Source organism: Protopterus annectens, chromosome 2.part0, assembly GCF_019279795.1.
Source record: "Protopterus annectens isolate FY-2018-M chromosome 2.part0, PAN1.0, whole genome shotgun sequence".
NCBI lineage: Eukaryota > Metazoa > Chordata > Ceratodontiformes > Protopteridae > Protopterus > Protopterus annectens.
In genome coordinates this window covers 721,489,820-721,506,096 of record NC_056728.1, presented here as the reverse complement: position 1 = coordinate 721,506,096, position 16,277 = coordinate 721,489,820, and the positions used below count along the sequence as shown (strand labels likewise).

The 16,277-nt window shown below is 40.0% G+C and overlaps 1 protein-coding gene across 3 annotated transcripts in view; it reads right to left on the bottom strand.

Moving 5' to 3' along the window:
- The window catches only part of SVEP1 (sushi, von Willebrand factor type A, EGF and pentraxin domain containing 1), a 2,252,988-nt gene that overhangs the window by 770,188 nt on the left and 1,466,523 nt on the right, over window positions 1–16,277 (bottom strand). The window lies entirely within an intron of this gene.

Sequence of the window (16,277 nt, the reverse complement as noted above, 5' to 3'; positions counted from 1 at the left end):
TAGGGAAACCTTTCAGATCAGCACTGAAGCAGGTTCAAAAGAAAAAAGAGTTAATTTTACTAAAGCAAAGTACAAATCTCATGGGAGAACAATATCTTTAACAATGGTCTTACAGGAAATGTACCCTTCAGAAAGGCCTTACACCCTTTTACTCATTCTAAGGACAAGGAGTTTGAACCCTGTTGAAAATTGGCAATAACATTCCAATGACCTTAGGAGCTGAGTAACTGAGTTCTGTGCCAAATATCTGAAATAGATAATTTCATACGAATAGACTGGTGCTATATGGAGATCCAATCCTGTAGCAGGAGCCCAGTGGGAGAAAAACATGCTTATTTGCAATTAATTTACTAAGATGGGCAGGACTTTGTCCATCACTGAGACTGAGGAGACCATGTAGTTAATCATAGACAGTGTAGCTCTAGGATGGACTTGCATGAAGAATGGATTAATCATGAAGAGATACGGGTTGTTGTGTCTTTCGGCTTTTTCGCGGTTAGGGGTCGCCACAGCGGAACTCCGATCCGCTAATGATTGACAGTAGATTTTTATGTGCTGAGTTGCCAGCCCTGAAGCACAACCTTCAACGAAGGTACGCCCATTCACGCATGTCTTCACACAGAAGACGCTCTAGCTGAGAGTCGTACGGGACAACGTCTTCCTGTGAGGCGACAACAATGAAGAGATACAGGTATAGAGGTTTATTCAAGAGATGAGACCTGAACAAGGTGAAACAATCTTGAAAAAATCAGAATGGGACTACTAGTGACTGTACTTGTTCTGTTTGTGTTTCTGAATAAGGGTTAGAATAAGGGTGGATGATTAACTTTTTTCTGGGGGCCATTTCTTGATAAGAGGATCCCAGAGGCATTCTCCAGAGTGGGGGGGGGGGGGGATTGGGGAAGAGAAGTTGCCACACTTGTCACAATGGGTCAAGGAGGAAAAAGGGTTGCGGCATGGCTTCTGCCAGTGATGAAACCATTTTTACCCTACTGATAGTTTGAAGAATCTCTCGTGAGTCATCAGCAGGCAACAAGTGAGACTCTGCTAAAACTGATTTCCCCAAGAATGTGGTTTGCAATCAGAAAGAAGTTTGTTGACACAGCCCACTCCTATGTCTTCAGTACTTCTTGGTGTAGGGGATAGGCCTGAGTTCCCCCTCATTTGCTGATGTATCAAATGACTGGTATGTTAAGGTGGGAAAACCTGAAAGGCCTAAAGTGCGAGGAGGAGGAGGAGGAGGAGGAGGAAGAGAACCATCATCTCCAGAACACTAATGTGCAAACTGGCTTCCATTTTGGGCCCTGAGCCTTAAACAGTCTTCCTTTGATGCTGCCCTCCACCCTAAAGTACAGCCATCTGCTATGTTGACTATAAAGTAGTAGGCATTTGGATAGGATTACCCATTATCACATTTGAAGTATGCAGCCACCACTTAAGTTGTGTTCTACATGCCATAGGTATTTTTCTTTGAAAACATATCATGAATGTTCACTGAAAAACATATAATAAATTACAAGGTGAACTATTTATATAGTTACTAACATCATCCTCAAGACCCCTAAATAAATTTGCACTGTGGCATATTGTAACTGCAGGATTTGAGAACCAAATCTTGCAGTAGAAGGATCCTGCTAATGGGTAGATTAGATGAGCCCTACATGACAGCGTGTTTAGACCACAGCTTATAAAAGTCAGTAGGAATTTGCAGTGCTTGTTGTGATCCAGAAGGACTGAAACAGGCTAAGTGGAGAAGTGAATTCTCCCCTTGCAGTCTTTGATTCAGTGTAACATGCATTTGATTAACACTCTAGGGGGTGAGGCAATCTGAATTTCAGGCTCTTAATTTGGTAATGTCCAGTTACTACCCAGGAGTGAAGGAGCCTCTGGGACTTCTTGTCAATACTTACAAGGAGGGAGGTATCTTGGAAACGCAAACAGAACAATCAGTCTTCATGTGACATGCAGAGAAGGTTGATCTTAACATTACCATCCACATTGTTTCTTGTGAGGTAAACTTGTGTGGGCCATTCAAAATCCATATGAGCTTAAGGTTTTTTATTTTTTTGCATATAAAAAAAAACACTTGGTATAATAACCAAATTCTTTCTATTCTGGTAGGACCTCTTGGATGGCTCATCTATGAAGGAAGTTTAAGACCTCTTTTCTTGCCACACTGTTTTGATCATGTGGGATGTCAAGCAAGGACCGAGAGTGAGGTTACTTAGGAGTGTTGAAATGGGTAGTTTAAACTCTAGATATTACACTCCTTATCAATCTCTACTGCATGCAGGCCAAGCAGGCCTGCAAACAGAAGAAGCAATGATCCTTGACTGCATCCAGAGTAGGACAATCGGGCAGGAGGATTATTGCCCCCTTACTAAATATTTGTGCTTCTTAGCAGGTGAATGTTTTCAAAGTTGCCATCACGTTTTTGCTTTCATTTAAATATTTGAATCCAGTGTTGTTAACCACAGGAGATACAGGCTGCATTGTCTCCCAGAAAAGGGGAATTACAAAGTTAGAAATTTCAGAGGAACACCTGAAAGAGTATTCCTACCCTGTACATCTTTTTTAGGCATGTCCTAACAATGGCTCTGCAAAAAGTGCAAGCCTTAAAGGGGACATTTAGAAAGGTCACCTTTCTATTCTCAGTGAAATCTGTCATTAGGAGTTAGGCAGATAACATAAGGCAGTAACACAGTCTGTTCCCAGGTTAAACACTCATCAGAATAATAATAATAATCTCATAATAAGGATGGACATGAAGGACAGGGTTACCAACTGTGACTATTATTTCTGTTTTTAGCCATTATTCTGGCAACTGAACCAGTGAAAATTGCATCTTGTCTGCTATGTCCCATTGAAATCTAAATAGATGCGAGATGATGTTCATGACTCTCAAAGAGAAAGTGTGTGATACATAAACAGATTTCCCAAATCTAGCTAAGTCTCTGGTTTCTTTATCAGTGGGATAAATAACAGAGTTCTGAAGAGTGAAAGCCTTTTTAAGGGCAGCCACAGCAAAAACAATATCAGGTTTGTAGGGTCTTCATCCAACAATTGTATTCCTTTGAAGGCTGGAGGTCCTTGTCTGGTTCCTGTGTCAGGAGCTACCAAATTAGGGCCATCTCAGGCTGTTATTGTTGACATTTTTGCTATTTTGTCTATTGTCAGGAGTACAAAGGAAGACCTCTGAGGCTCTGGAATGCCTCCTCCAGAGTCTTCTGTGTAAAGGATGTTGGGTCTGTAAAACTTTCCTCTCTCTTCTACGTTATTTTTAAAACTCCCCCAAACTTGAAGTCATCAGCAGGATGGAAGGGAATCTGTCCTCTTTTCATCATCAATATCTTGGGTGGGAGACTCTACAACCGAGTCAATAGGTTTCTCTTTGCAACTGTATTTGATACCAAGCTTTGGATGTGACTTTGAAAATAAGGAAGAAACATGAAGGGGTTGCCTTTATTTGCTGTACAACAAGTAGAAAAGTTAGAAGTTCAGACCAACAGATGTCTGCAAACCCAGTCAATGCTGATGTCATAGGCAGTGCTGTCAATATCGCATCAGCACCAATGCATTGCTTGAGGCTGAGTATGCTGGCAATTATCACCAACGGTCTAACTCTTCTGAGGCTCGCACCAGCACTGACAGGCTCAGATCCAGCTTAATGCTGAGGGGCAGACCTCTTCCATCAGAACTGACAAACCCATTGACCAGCAGGCCTATATATGAGGACCTCAGCTGTGATAGACTGAAAGCTGAGATCATCAAGGCTAGCATTACAACTAACAAACTGAATATTGAGCACAGCTCAAGTGGGTTATTCCAGTGGTCTTACCTTTCTGTCAATACTGACAAAGAAGCTGTTAAATTAGAAGAAGGTTGTCACCACAGTTGTTGACATGAAAGATTGTGGTCCTGAAGTCAAGACCACTGTCAGTTCTAATAGATCTCTTAATGCCAGCATTGAAAGAAGACTTTCAATCTAAAACTTCATTGAGAATGGGTGAGAGCATGTTTTCCATTTTTAAACAATTTTGCTCTATTTCTGCTATCCTTAATAATAGAAATGGTAGAAGCTTTAAAGATTTCACACAGAGAGTCATTGTTTTCCCTCCTAGGCCTCACACGCAGAGTGAGTTCCCATCCTGTAGTGGTATTTTATAACCACACTTACATATTCTTATAATAGTGACCATTATAAAATCAATCATAAGTGAAAAAAACAACTGCAAAAAGTTCAGATGCAGAACTACCAATGCAATTAATGCATAAGCAAACCAGGCATTGGGAGAAGAAAGCATAGTTGTGAAAGCAAACTTACCATAAAAGAAGATGTTCGAATAATCACTGCAGCAGTAGACATGGGTTATATTCTAGCTGACCAAAAGACAAGTTTGGGTGCCAAGCCCTACAGAGCTTCTCAGCTAAAAGAAAAGAGGTGTCTGAGCCCTGAAATGACAATGCTAGGAAGAACAAAAACTAAATAACTACCCCTAGCATAAACAGCACACGGAAAAACAAGGGGGAGGGAGGTGGTGGGAAGGAGTTGCTACTGCAGCAGAGACCATTCGAACATCAACTGTTATGGTAAGTTCACTTACACAATTACACTATGTTCATCATATTGATCATGGCTGTAGTAGCCTGAGCGATAAAGTTTGATTACCCTAGTTTACTACATTTGGGAGGTGGAAGGAGAAGAGTCCAGGAGCTCTGGAGAATTGTCCTTGCAAAGCCAGATCTAGACCTAGAGAAGGTTAAGAGCTTTGTAAAAGTATGTACAAAGGACCAAGTTGCAGCTTTTAGAATAAATCTAGAATCCAACCCTTTCCAAAAAAATGTAGATGAAGCCAAGGCTCTGGTAGAGCTGGCCTTGTCCCTGCCTGGAGTTTTGTTGTGGTAAGTATAACAAAATGTAATAGCCTTAGACAATCACTTGGAAACAGCCTATTTTGACATAGGTTATCCCTTCTTTTTACCTTCACAAGAAATGAACACTTTATCTGAAGATGTGAAAGATTTAGTTCATAGAATCATAGGATCATAGGGGGTTACTAGGCTAAAGGTCTCAGGGCCCTTACAAGCCTAGCCAAGTTTCACCCATGTTCCTAAGGGTGTCTGGTTCAAGCAGACACTAAAATCAACACCTATTGCCCCTGTCCAAGAGGGACACAGGTGGAAGCCCGGGGTGAATTTCGGGTTAACCATCCAATCGTCCAAATTGCGCTTAAATAGGGCTAAAAGGGGTTTTTTGTTTGATATGAATAGGAAACTTGTTCCACAGGTGGGGCAACCTCTGTGAGACAAACCTGTCTCTCTAGCAAGTTATGTTAATGTCACATACCAGGTTAATGTCCTTTTAGCGAGCAACTCATGTACCATTTGATTTGCGAATGTGCAGCATTTCCATTAAAGCTGGGTCAGAGATTGCTCTATATGCAAGGCACAGGTCTCCTCTGAGCAGTCTGTATGACACAGAGTAAAGTGACAATGATTTCAGTTTGTCCACATAACACAGATGTTGAAGACCCTGAATTTTCTTTGTAAGGAACCTTTGAGATCTCTCCAGTTGCTGCAGGTGTTTGGAAAGGAACATACCAAAGGGAGTGTTGTACTCTATTATTAGCCTGATGAGGGAAGAGTACAGGGGGTTATAACCTCTTTTTTTTCTGGAGGCAATGCCCTTATGTATGAGATGAGCAATATAAAATATCCTTCTTACCACTGTGGAGACATGGTGATTGAAGTTAAGGTTGCTGTCAGCGTCTATATTACAACATCAAAGCTTTAGTTAATCAAATAACTAAAGCTCGATCTTGTAATATCGAAAGCTAAAATTGTCGAATGGCCATTTCAACCAAGGGAAACACTTCCCTTGGCCCAATCAAAAAAAAAAAAAACTTTACATCCGAAATCAAGTGGGGGGCTTTGCCCCCATACCCCCCCGATGTGGAGGGTTGTGCCCACCATACACCCCCTACCTAAATATACCAACTCCGAGATTGCACCAAATTGGAGAAATGGGCATACTCCACATAACAGCCAGGGGAAGTGTTTCCCTGGGTTAAATCAACCGTTCGACAATTTACAGTTTCGATATTACAAGTTTGAACTTTACTTATTCGATTAAGTAAAGCTTCGATCTTGTAATATAGAACCTGCTATCAACCCGTGTGCGCAGATCTCTCACCACTGACCATGTGTTTAGGGTATTGTTATTGATGTAGCAGTTTGCTTGCTGAAGGGGATGATAATGCATTTTTTGCATTAAGTTTAAGACCATCACTTTGGCACCAGTCATTAGTCTGCATAAGACCTTCTTGCAGGATGTTGACATCGCAAGGGGTTCAATGACTGCTCCCAGCTTGCAGTCATCAGCAAACTTTGTCAGCCACAGTCCTTTAGTTTTAGCCTGTACTTCAGAGAAGTAGATTCCAAACAGTATGGGTCCCAGAACTGATCCCTGCAGAACAGCACTGGTTACAGGTCTGCTGGAGGAGGTGAAGTCCCCTATTTTAACCATGTGAGTTCTATCAGTGAAACAGTTTGCAACCCACCTGAAAATATAGGAGTTGATATCCAGCTGGGTGAGTTTATTAATGAAGCCTGAGTGGGGGATTGTGTGAAAGGCCTTGGATAAGTTTAGGTAGGTCATATGCACAGATTTGTCCTCATCTAAAGCTTTGGTGACTGTCTCAAAGATGTCCACAATGTTTAACAGGCATGATCTCCCCTTGACAAAACCAGACTGGCTGGGGTCGAGCATTTGGAGATTTTCTATATCTTTGTTAATAAGGTCCACAGTAATTCATTTCATGGCCTTCCAGACAAGGCTGGTCAGGCTAATGGGTCTAAAGTTCCCAGAGTCCGTGGATGCATCCCCTTTGTGCAAAGGGATGATAAAAGCTGTTTTCTATTCCACTGGGACAAAGCCAGTGTTTAGGCTGTGATTGAAAAGTATGCTCAGTGGTGATGCTAATTCCTGTTTTAACTCATGCAGAACACAGCCTGGGATGCTTGGTCTAAAGAGTACTTGGGTCGTCTGTGGATATCCAAGGTATAGAGTATCTTTTCTCTCTCATTTTTGAAAACAGTTCATTTAACTTTAAGTAAACTCAGATACCATTTTATGCATAAAAGGATTCGATCTCAAAGAAATCCTGGCCTGTGGAAAATGAGATATTGTTGACTCATCATAAAAGCTTGCAACTCAGATACCTTTCTTGCAGAGGTGACAACAATCAGTAAAACTATTTTCTATGTTAAGAACCTCAAAGTCAGCCAGGTTAGCTGGTTCAAATGGAGCAAGTGTTAGCTTCTCTAACAGAAAATTAAGATCTCAAGGAGGGTCACAACTTTTCTTGGAGGCCTTTTATGTAAACCCCTTTTCAAAAAATGTTGACATGAGAATGCATTGAAAGAGAAGGCTTCATGGGCAGACATGCTGAAATGGCCAGTAAGTGAACCTTGACCGAGAAGCAAAAAAGGCCATGGGATATCAACTCACACAAATATAGTAAAAACAGAGAACAACTAGTCCTGAATGGGTGCTGGTTGTGTTGTTAACAGCAGCTGGAAAACCTTTTCCATTCACTAACATATGACTTTCTAATAATCAGGCTTTCTTTCCTCCATTAGTACCTGCTGCATGTCATCAGTAAACAGGTGCTTGAAGTGAATTAAGACCCAATTATCCAGGTAGTCAACTAAAGTTAATTGGTGTCAGGGTGTATCAAACACCCCTGTATGTGTGTGAGTAGATCCTGTCTATTAGGAAGCTTCTGGTAATCACCTGTGGCCATTTCAAGAATGGAGAACCACAGTTGCCTATGTCAGAAGGGAGTCAATATAATGATCTTGGAGGATTCCTTCTGAATCTTCAAAACTCCCCTGGATTTTAGTGCAAAAGGCAGAAAACCAAACAGGAACATTTCTGTTCAAGGAAAATAAAAGGCAACTATCTTTCAGGCCTTCATGTGCAGAGTACTGGAGCAGAATCTTGCCAGCCGATTGTTCAGAGAAGAGGCAAAAAGGTCTATTTCAAGAACTCCTCACAGTTGTATCATATATTGGAAAACCCCTTAATCTAGTTTCCATTTGTGAGGGTCTGCCCTTGTCCAACTTAACTTGTCTTCCACACAATTTTGCTCTGACGGAATGTAGGATGACTGTAGGGTAAGACTGGGCTGTGAAGCTAAATCTAAAACTAATATGGCTAGCCTGCACAGGGGGTATGACTTAGTTACCCTTTACTTGTTTCTGTATCACATGATTGTGATATTTCTATAGCAACTTGAAGAGGTCCTTGGGACAAAAGATGATTCAGAGAGCTGAGTACCTTGAGCAGGGCAAGCATCTCATTTATATCTATGTGCGGGTTCACTAGACAATCTTGAAATACTGAAATGTCGAATTTCAGTATTTCGAGACTGAATAGTAGAAAACCCACATACCCGAAAACCCAAAACCGCGAAAAGCACAATCACGATCATACACACACACACACACTCACACACACACACACACACACACACACACACACACACACACACACACACACACACGCACACACCTACCTAACTATACTACAACAAAAAAAACAACACACGCAAACACAACATAACACACAAACACACCCACCCTACCTATAAGTGGGGGAGCAAAGCCTCCTGCACCCCCATGTGGGGGGCTACACCCTCCACACCACCCCTACTTATATATACTAATTCCGACATCGCACTAAACACACAAACACACAAAAATCACTCCTGCACATACCCACACACACTAAAATTCCTACCCAATACCCTTACATAAACACCACTTACCTGAAACTCCAGATAAATCCACAAACTGCACCGCACGTCACAAACGCGACACCACAATAGCGGATTTGACATTTCCACATTCTACATAGTGTAGTTTTGCGTAACTGCACTTTCCACTATTCAGTCTCAAAATACTGAAATCCGACATTTCAATATTTTGAGATTGTCTTGTGCACCCTTATGTGCTTGCATGTGTTCTTGGTGTTCCCTACACCTTGCCTTTTACCTCTCCCAAAACTGCGCACCAACCAATGTCCAAGTCACCTGTGGTGACTGACTGCTTTGGAACAGGGTGGGAGAACAGAAGATCTGGATTTAGGGATACCTCTTGTCTTCATCAAGTGATATCCTTTCTGACAAACATCAGCACTGGGATCTGTAAAAAACAAGGAATGTTGGTGCTGAGACCAAAGAGACTTTAGACGCCACTGTATCTTTCTCATATGGAGTCTTGTCATAGAAGCCATGAGACCTAAAATCCTGAGGTATTCCCTTGCAATAATGTAAGTCACAGTTTATCTTAGTGATCTCTGCCCCCAAGAGAGAGATTCTTTACTCTTTGAAAAGGACTCTGAAAATATAAACAAGTTATCTAAGTATGGAAAAAAATTGGATACCCTGTAGCCTGCATTGCGCTATAACTGAATCTAGATACTTTGTAAACACTCTTGGTGTGGACTGATAATACAATCTAGGTACTCAAAACTTAACAAAAAGTGTGAAGTCTGGATGAATAGGAATGTGATAATAAGCATCTTTTATTATCTAAAATTGCAAAGAAAGCTGAATGAGGTTATGAATTGATATCATTTTGAATTCCAGAATGATCACAAGCAGGTTTAGGAAAAGAAGATCTGGAACTGGTCTCAATGCATTTTCTCTCTTTGGCTGTAAAACATCCTTGAATAAAATCCGTTTCCTACATTGGAACGGGTAACAGGTTCTACCCCTCCCTGGAACAGCATGTGATAAAGGAAAAGTGGAAATAAAAAAGTCTGGTCTGGAGTATCAAGAATTACCCCCTGAACAGGAGGAATTTCCTCCCACTGCCATCTCTAACCTTGATGAAGAATCTGCAGAACCCATTTGTCTGAAACTGTCTGTTGCCTAAGAGAAATGTGAAGATTCAGACTTTTTGTTAGAAAAAAGGGCCTGCCAGGTAGGAGAGGGAACGAAGTCTCTTAAACAGTCATTCTGACTTAACTCATTCCCTCCAGTAGAGCTCTTTTGAGTGTGTACCTTTAACCCCTAGTGGGCGTGGCTTCAGCATTTAAAAACTGAAGTTATCACCTTAAATTTTTAACAAATACCCATTGACAGAGTTCATATATCAATACAATTGTGTTTGCTATCATGTATGCTTCAAGATAAAATTTTCTGATACCTTGTATATAACATGGTTTTGGAATTATTAATGCAAATATGAACAGGCAATATTTGACGCCTAGAGGAGCAGTAGGGTGTAACTGCAGAAACGCCTGGAGACGTCACTCGGCTGGGAACTGTGTTTGGTTTTGTGAGTTCCCAGAATTCTTCTTGGAACCCTCTTGCCATTTCTTCTTAAACGTCTGTATACTTGAATTTTGTTGAGACTGTTTATTTAGGAGATAAAGAATTCCTTGGAAAACTTGGAAAAGGAGGACTGAAAAATCTTAGGGATTCTCTGTATCAGCTTACCTCATTCACCACACTTTTTAATCACCTCTGCAGCAGAGGGATGAAAAACTAAATCTCTATTCAAAGAAAAATTTAAAATCTCATTTTTAACATCATTTGGTAGGTTCTGAGAGCACAGTCATGCAAACCTCCTCAAATCAGTGCCAGTGGCCATTTCCCCTGAGTGAGGTATCAATTGTATATATCCACACACACTGTATACAATGAGTAGTGATATGAACAATAGAAGAAATTGAATTATATAAAGCAGATTTTTCCTCACAAGAAGAAACTGCAGATAAAACATTCCTCATACCTTAAAATTAGTCAGAACAAAGCTCAACATATGAGCCTGATCATTCAAATTCTGAAAATCAAAGTTGAAGAAGTATCCACTTTTTTCCCATACTTATCAATAATCTTCCCATTCTTATCAGAGAGTAGAACTGGAATTAACTAAGAATTTAGCAGCAGAAGGATTAGCTAAATCTATAGCTAACTGGATTAGGTTTGGGAAGAGTGTTTAAAAACTTAAAAAAGGGAAGAACTTTATATATCATATCTGCCTTTTTAGGGGCAGCAGGCTAACAGGAAAACTGCAGGCAGTAACACACACTCATCCTCCAAAGCTGACGGAACTAGAGGAATGTGTACAGGATCTGGAAACTCATTCTGTAACAACTCGTACTACTTTCTAAGTGTCTGAGAAACCTTAGTGTTCTCTCACTGAAAACACTGGCACATTCTGGCAACAGTGTCAGTGAAAAAGAACCCTCGGCAGGGAGAATCAGAAACTGAGCTCTTCTCTGAGTCTAAATTAGAAATATGAGGAGAAAACTTGCACCTGTGCTTACGTCCTCCTGTCCAGATTCAGAACTTTGAATCTCCTTAGGAAAAGAGGTAACCCACTTTCTTTTACCAGAACATACTTTACAAGAAGGATAAACAGCCTGAATTAAACCCTGAGCCAGACCCAGCAAACAATTCCTGTCTATGGAAAATTGAGGTAGAGTAGATTCATGCTTTGTTTTCTGTTTCATTTTGACAGGAAAACTGGGAGCAACAGTGCTATTAATGGCAGCAGCAGCTTCCCTGCTGTTGGGCACAGACTCTGACAAAAAAGGGAAGTCTTCTCTCTTCCCTTTCACAGGACTAACAAGAGTAGCTCTCTCTCTTGCCCACTGAAGGGACCTAAATGCTGCAGAAGATGTGGCTAATCCCCAGTCCACAGTGGCTGTAGGTGCTACATCAGAGGGAGCTGGGGTAAAAGATGGCTGATCTGAGTACAACTAATGGCCACAGCAGTCAGCCCCTGCGGCTGAGGGAAAGTGCTAGCTTGTTGTGATGACAAAGGTTGTTTGCTTAACTTTTCTTTTTGTGGCTGGAAGAAGGAAAAGCCAAGGGATCAATAGATTATTCCATTGTCAAGCTAAAAAAGATGTCTCTTTCTCAGGGAAAGCAAGCAGCAAATGTTGATAAAAAAAAAAAAAAAAAAAAATCTTTAAAAGTCACTTTTTTTCCACAAGACAAACACAATAAAAGGCATTTTAAAATAGTTTGCCAGCACCATAAAGTAAAGTAAACACAATTTCTCAGAAAAAATAAATGAACCAACAAACTTGTGAAACAAACAAAATGGCCGACCAGGAGGATGTGACATCAATCCAAAAAGACTGTCCGTACTACAAATAGTGATAAACACTCTTTATTTACAACTAAAGTAATAAAATAATAAAAATATCCACAAAAACAAGTGCTTTCGTCTCTGAATTTGGAGACTTTATCAAGTTGAATTACATCAAAACACAGAGATCCATTTTAAAAGTTCATGCCCACAATTCAAAACCAATCAGAATATGTATCTCATTAATAAACATGAGCCCACAACATTCAAAGATGCACGCCCATTACATTAAAGCAATACAGCTTCTAAGTACGCTAAAAAGATCAAAATTATATATAATTGTTTCTTTGTAAACACAATTTCTCCACAAAAATAGTTTTAAGCTATGTTACACAACCTTTAAACCGGCAGGAAATAAGGGCGGTCCCATTTAAAAGTGCAGTACAGACTCATGGCAGTCCATTAAAACACTAACTCCTACCTTTAAAACAACTTTCCTGAAGATGAAAGTGTTAAACATAATGAAAAAAAATACAGAATAGATTTTTTCCCCAAAGGGAACTTATCTGCCCAGAAAAGTAACAGCACAAGTTGACTGTTGATCCTGAAAAGCCTCAGAGGAGCATTCGCACTGGCGGCAGTAAAGCTCTAAAGGGCTTCATGCCCAACTTGTCTTTAAGTCAGCCCAGCTCAAGCTGCCAAACAGTTTGGCTGCATGGAAGGTGCCTGGAAGCTTTCAAAGCTCGCTGGCTGTTATATCCTTGGCAGGATGTAGCCCATATAGCTAAGGCTACTGCAGCAGTGATCTAAATGATGAACATATTTGAAGAAATATACAAAAAACATGGAGAAAGATAATGATATGACCTGAATTGAGATATTTAGGGCAACAAATGAGTGAATGAAAACTAAACATGCACAGAAGAACCAACTACTGTGAAAAATTTACAGTGATAACGCATTTGGAAATAGTTGCATAGAGACCATTTCTCCATTGTGACAGCTTCACAGTACAAGAAAAAGATATAGAGAAGAACGTGTTCATGCGCAGCACTATGGGTAAAGGGAGGGGTAAGTAGACTGAAAGTTTCATATGCTTAACTACCTAATGCTAGAAACCATTCATCTTTCTGATGGACCTCTTCATACCAGATTCTGGGATCTCCATATCTCAGTCCCTTTTGTTATTTGTTTTATGTATTTCATTTATTTTATTTTATCTGATGGCCATGGGAAAGAAGGAGCAGGAGGGAGACTAAAACAGAACACGGAGGAGAGGGTGTATGAGCAGGCACATAAGAAGTAGAGAAGAATTAAATTAATTGAGAAAGAAGTAGCTTGGGGGGACTGAGGGTTTAGATAACTGCTTTTGCTATATTACTGCCATTTCTACTATGTCTGCTTCCCTCCATTTTATTAGTGTTTAATGTTCCCCACATTTTTATGTAAACTTCATTCATTACTCATTATGGCAATCTATCCCTTCATCCCTATTTTTCTGTCCTGTTCTGTTCACTTTTCCATAATGTTTACCATTTTAAGCATCTGACTCATGCTCTATCATTGCTCGTTTTATACACATACCTACCCATTGCATCTCCTGCCTTCCTTGCTGATCCCTCTACCATCCTACTTGTTGCTGTCATTACTTATTTACTGGAGTTCTGCTACTACTAGACTGTTCCTCACCCCCTTTAAGTACAGTATAACTAGAAAATTATTCTGAAGTATCTTTACATTCCAAAATGTAGCAAGACTGTCCTACATGGAAAGAGGTGAAGCCCATCAGCTGTGCAGAGACTCTTTATTTGTCAATCATCCCTTAATCACTTAATAGTCTAAATTATTTCTCATTAGCCCAAACCAGGCAGTGTAATCCTGGATAGTACGGTTGTGTTAAGTAAACTTACCATAACAGTAGATGCTCTAACTGATTGTGGGTGTAGTAACTTAAGCTATTTGGGGTCTTACGACAGTGATCAAAGCTTAGGAGCACCGTTCATGAGTTGTAAGTGGCAGGAGTTCAACGGAGCTCCAAATAAAAAAAGACTATCAAATCAATCAGAGTTTTTTGCCTAGAAAATGTAGGCAAGAGCCCTGAATGGACAATGCTAGGAAACAAACTCAATAGTAAACAATAAATACAAGGGTCTATGCATCCATACCCTGGAAATGCAAAAAGAAAACATCAAAAATAGGAGGGCTGGAGGGAGGGGTGGCTACCACAATGATGATCTTTTGGACATCTGTGACGTCCCCACTCTGCACCATTGATCAAGGAGCCTGAATCTTCACCACTGACACTGTAGAGGGACATTCACTTGGAACAAAAATGGATAAACCAGCATTTCCAGATGCAGCTCTCTGCATCAAGCACAATTTTTCTTAAGAGCACACAGGGAACACACTCAGTCTGGAGTTTGGATTTCTCTCTCTCCCTTTCTCCAGGGTACCAGTGAGACTCCCCATTGGCACAGCTATAGAGATGAGTCCTCAGCTGGGTGTGCAAGCCAAGTCCTCCAGCACCCTCTCTGTGAAAGTAATATTTCATGTCCCTGCTCTAAGCAGCTGACACACACACTCTGAGATTTGATTTACACACACACACACACACACACACACACACACACACACACACACACACACACACACACACACACACACACATACACACACACACACACACACACACACACACACACACACACACACAGACACACACACACACACACACACACATATATATATATATATATATATATATATATATATATATATAAACACACACACACACACACACACACACACACACACACACACACCTGGGAAAGGCTGGCATGGGTTTAATAGGTATGCCTTATTCTGCCTAGACTATATGTTAGTTGCTGCCACAGGACACTCCAAAGTCAGCTACCCTAAGGCTCTTACAAGATTACCCAACTATAGTGAGTGAAATTAATATTAATACAAATGACAGTGTTTTGACCAATGCAGTAAGGCTTTCAGGAGTGCCCACAGTGTCACTGAATACATATAAGTACTTGCAAAGGTTTAAATATTCTCTAAAGGACCAGCCACAATGAAAAGTTCAAATATATTTAATAATAAATAATAAAAGAGCATGCAAATGCTAAATATCTATTTACAATAAACACCAGAGTTTTAATCACAGGAAATATTAAAAATAACACAGATGAATGATTCACACAGATACAGAAAAACAGTACTTAACTAAGCTCACTATATTTTTATGACTAATCTAAAAAATTGCTATTTCCTAGTCACTTACTTGAGCAAGGCAAGATGAAGTAGGCGAGGGATACTTCTATGTCAGGTTTCAAAAACAGCGCAGTGAGACTTCAGTCTCATCTAGTATTAAAAAATCATTTTTGTGATAGATTACAGAATGACATGACATACATCTGGTCATCTGACTTCTCGTTCCCATACTACCACCATTCCTAGCAACTGACCCAGAATCCCGCACATATGTGTTACTATACACACAGATAGAGATTTGCTAAGATCTGTTGCAGCTTCTGGAGCTCATAAAACCACAAAACACTTCCACTCTTCCTACAGTAGCTAATAACCCATTCTCTGGCACATACATTTAGTCTCTGGCTGCAATCAGAACTGTGAGATACAATCTTTATAGCCTAAACCAAGTAATTTAATTTCAGGATATTTTTCTTAAAGTTAGCTGGGGCTGAGCTTAACCTCTTTTCTTCCAGTATCCTCTGTTACAGCATATACATTTAATCAGTTACAATACAATCAGGACCCACTGTTGGTACATTTTTCAACACAAGCATCTGTACAAGTCAAATATACCAAAAAGCAATCCAAATGGCTCAAAAACTTGTAAACATTAATAAAAATATAAAAAGTAAGCCACCAAGGCAGTATTTTCATGAAACACAAGTTTATTTAACATTAAATACTGTTAAAGTAAAACCAACTAAGCGCTTTCACCAAGAAACATGAATTGGCTTCATCAGAGTCATTCGCTTATGATGTAACTTCCTTTATATACTCTAATTACTTAAATCATGAATAATTGCTTAAGTAATTAAAGTATATAAAGGAAGTTACATCATAATTTAATGACTCTGATGAAGCCAAGTCATGTTTCTTGGCGAAAGCGCTTAGTTGGTTTTATTTTA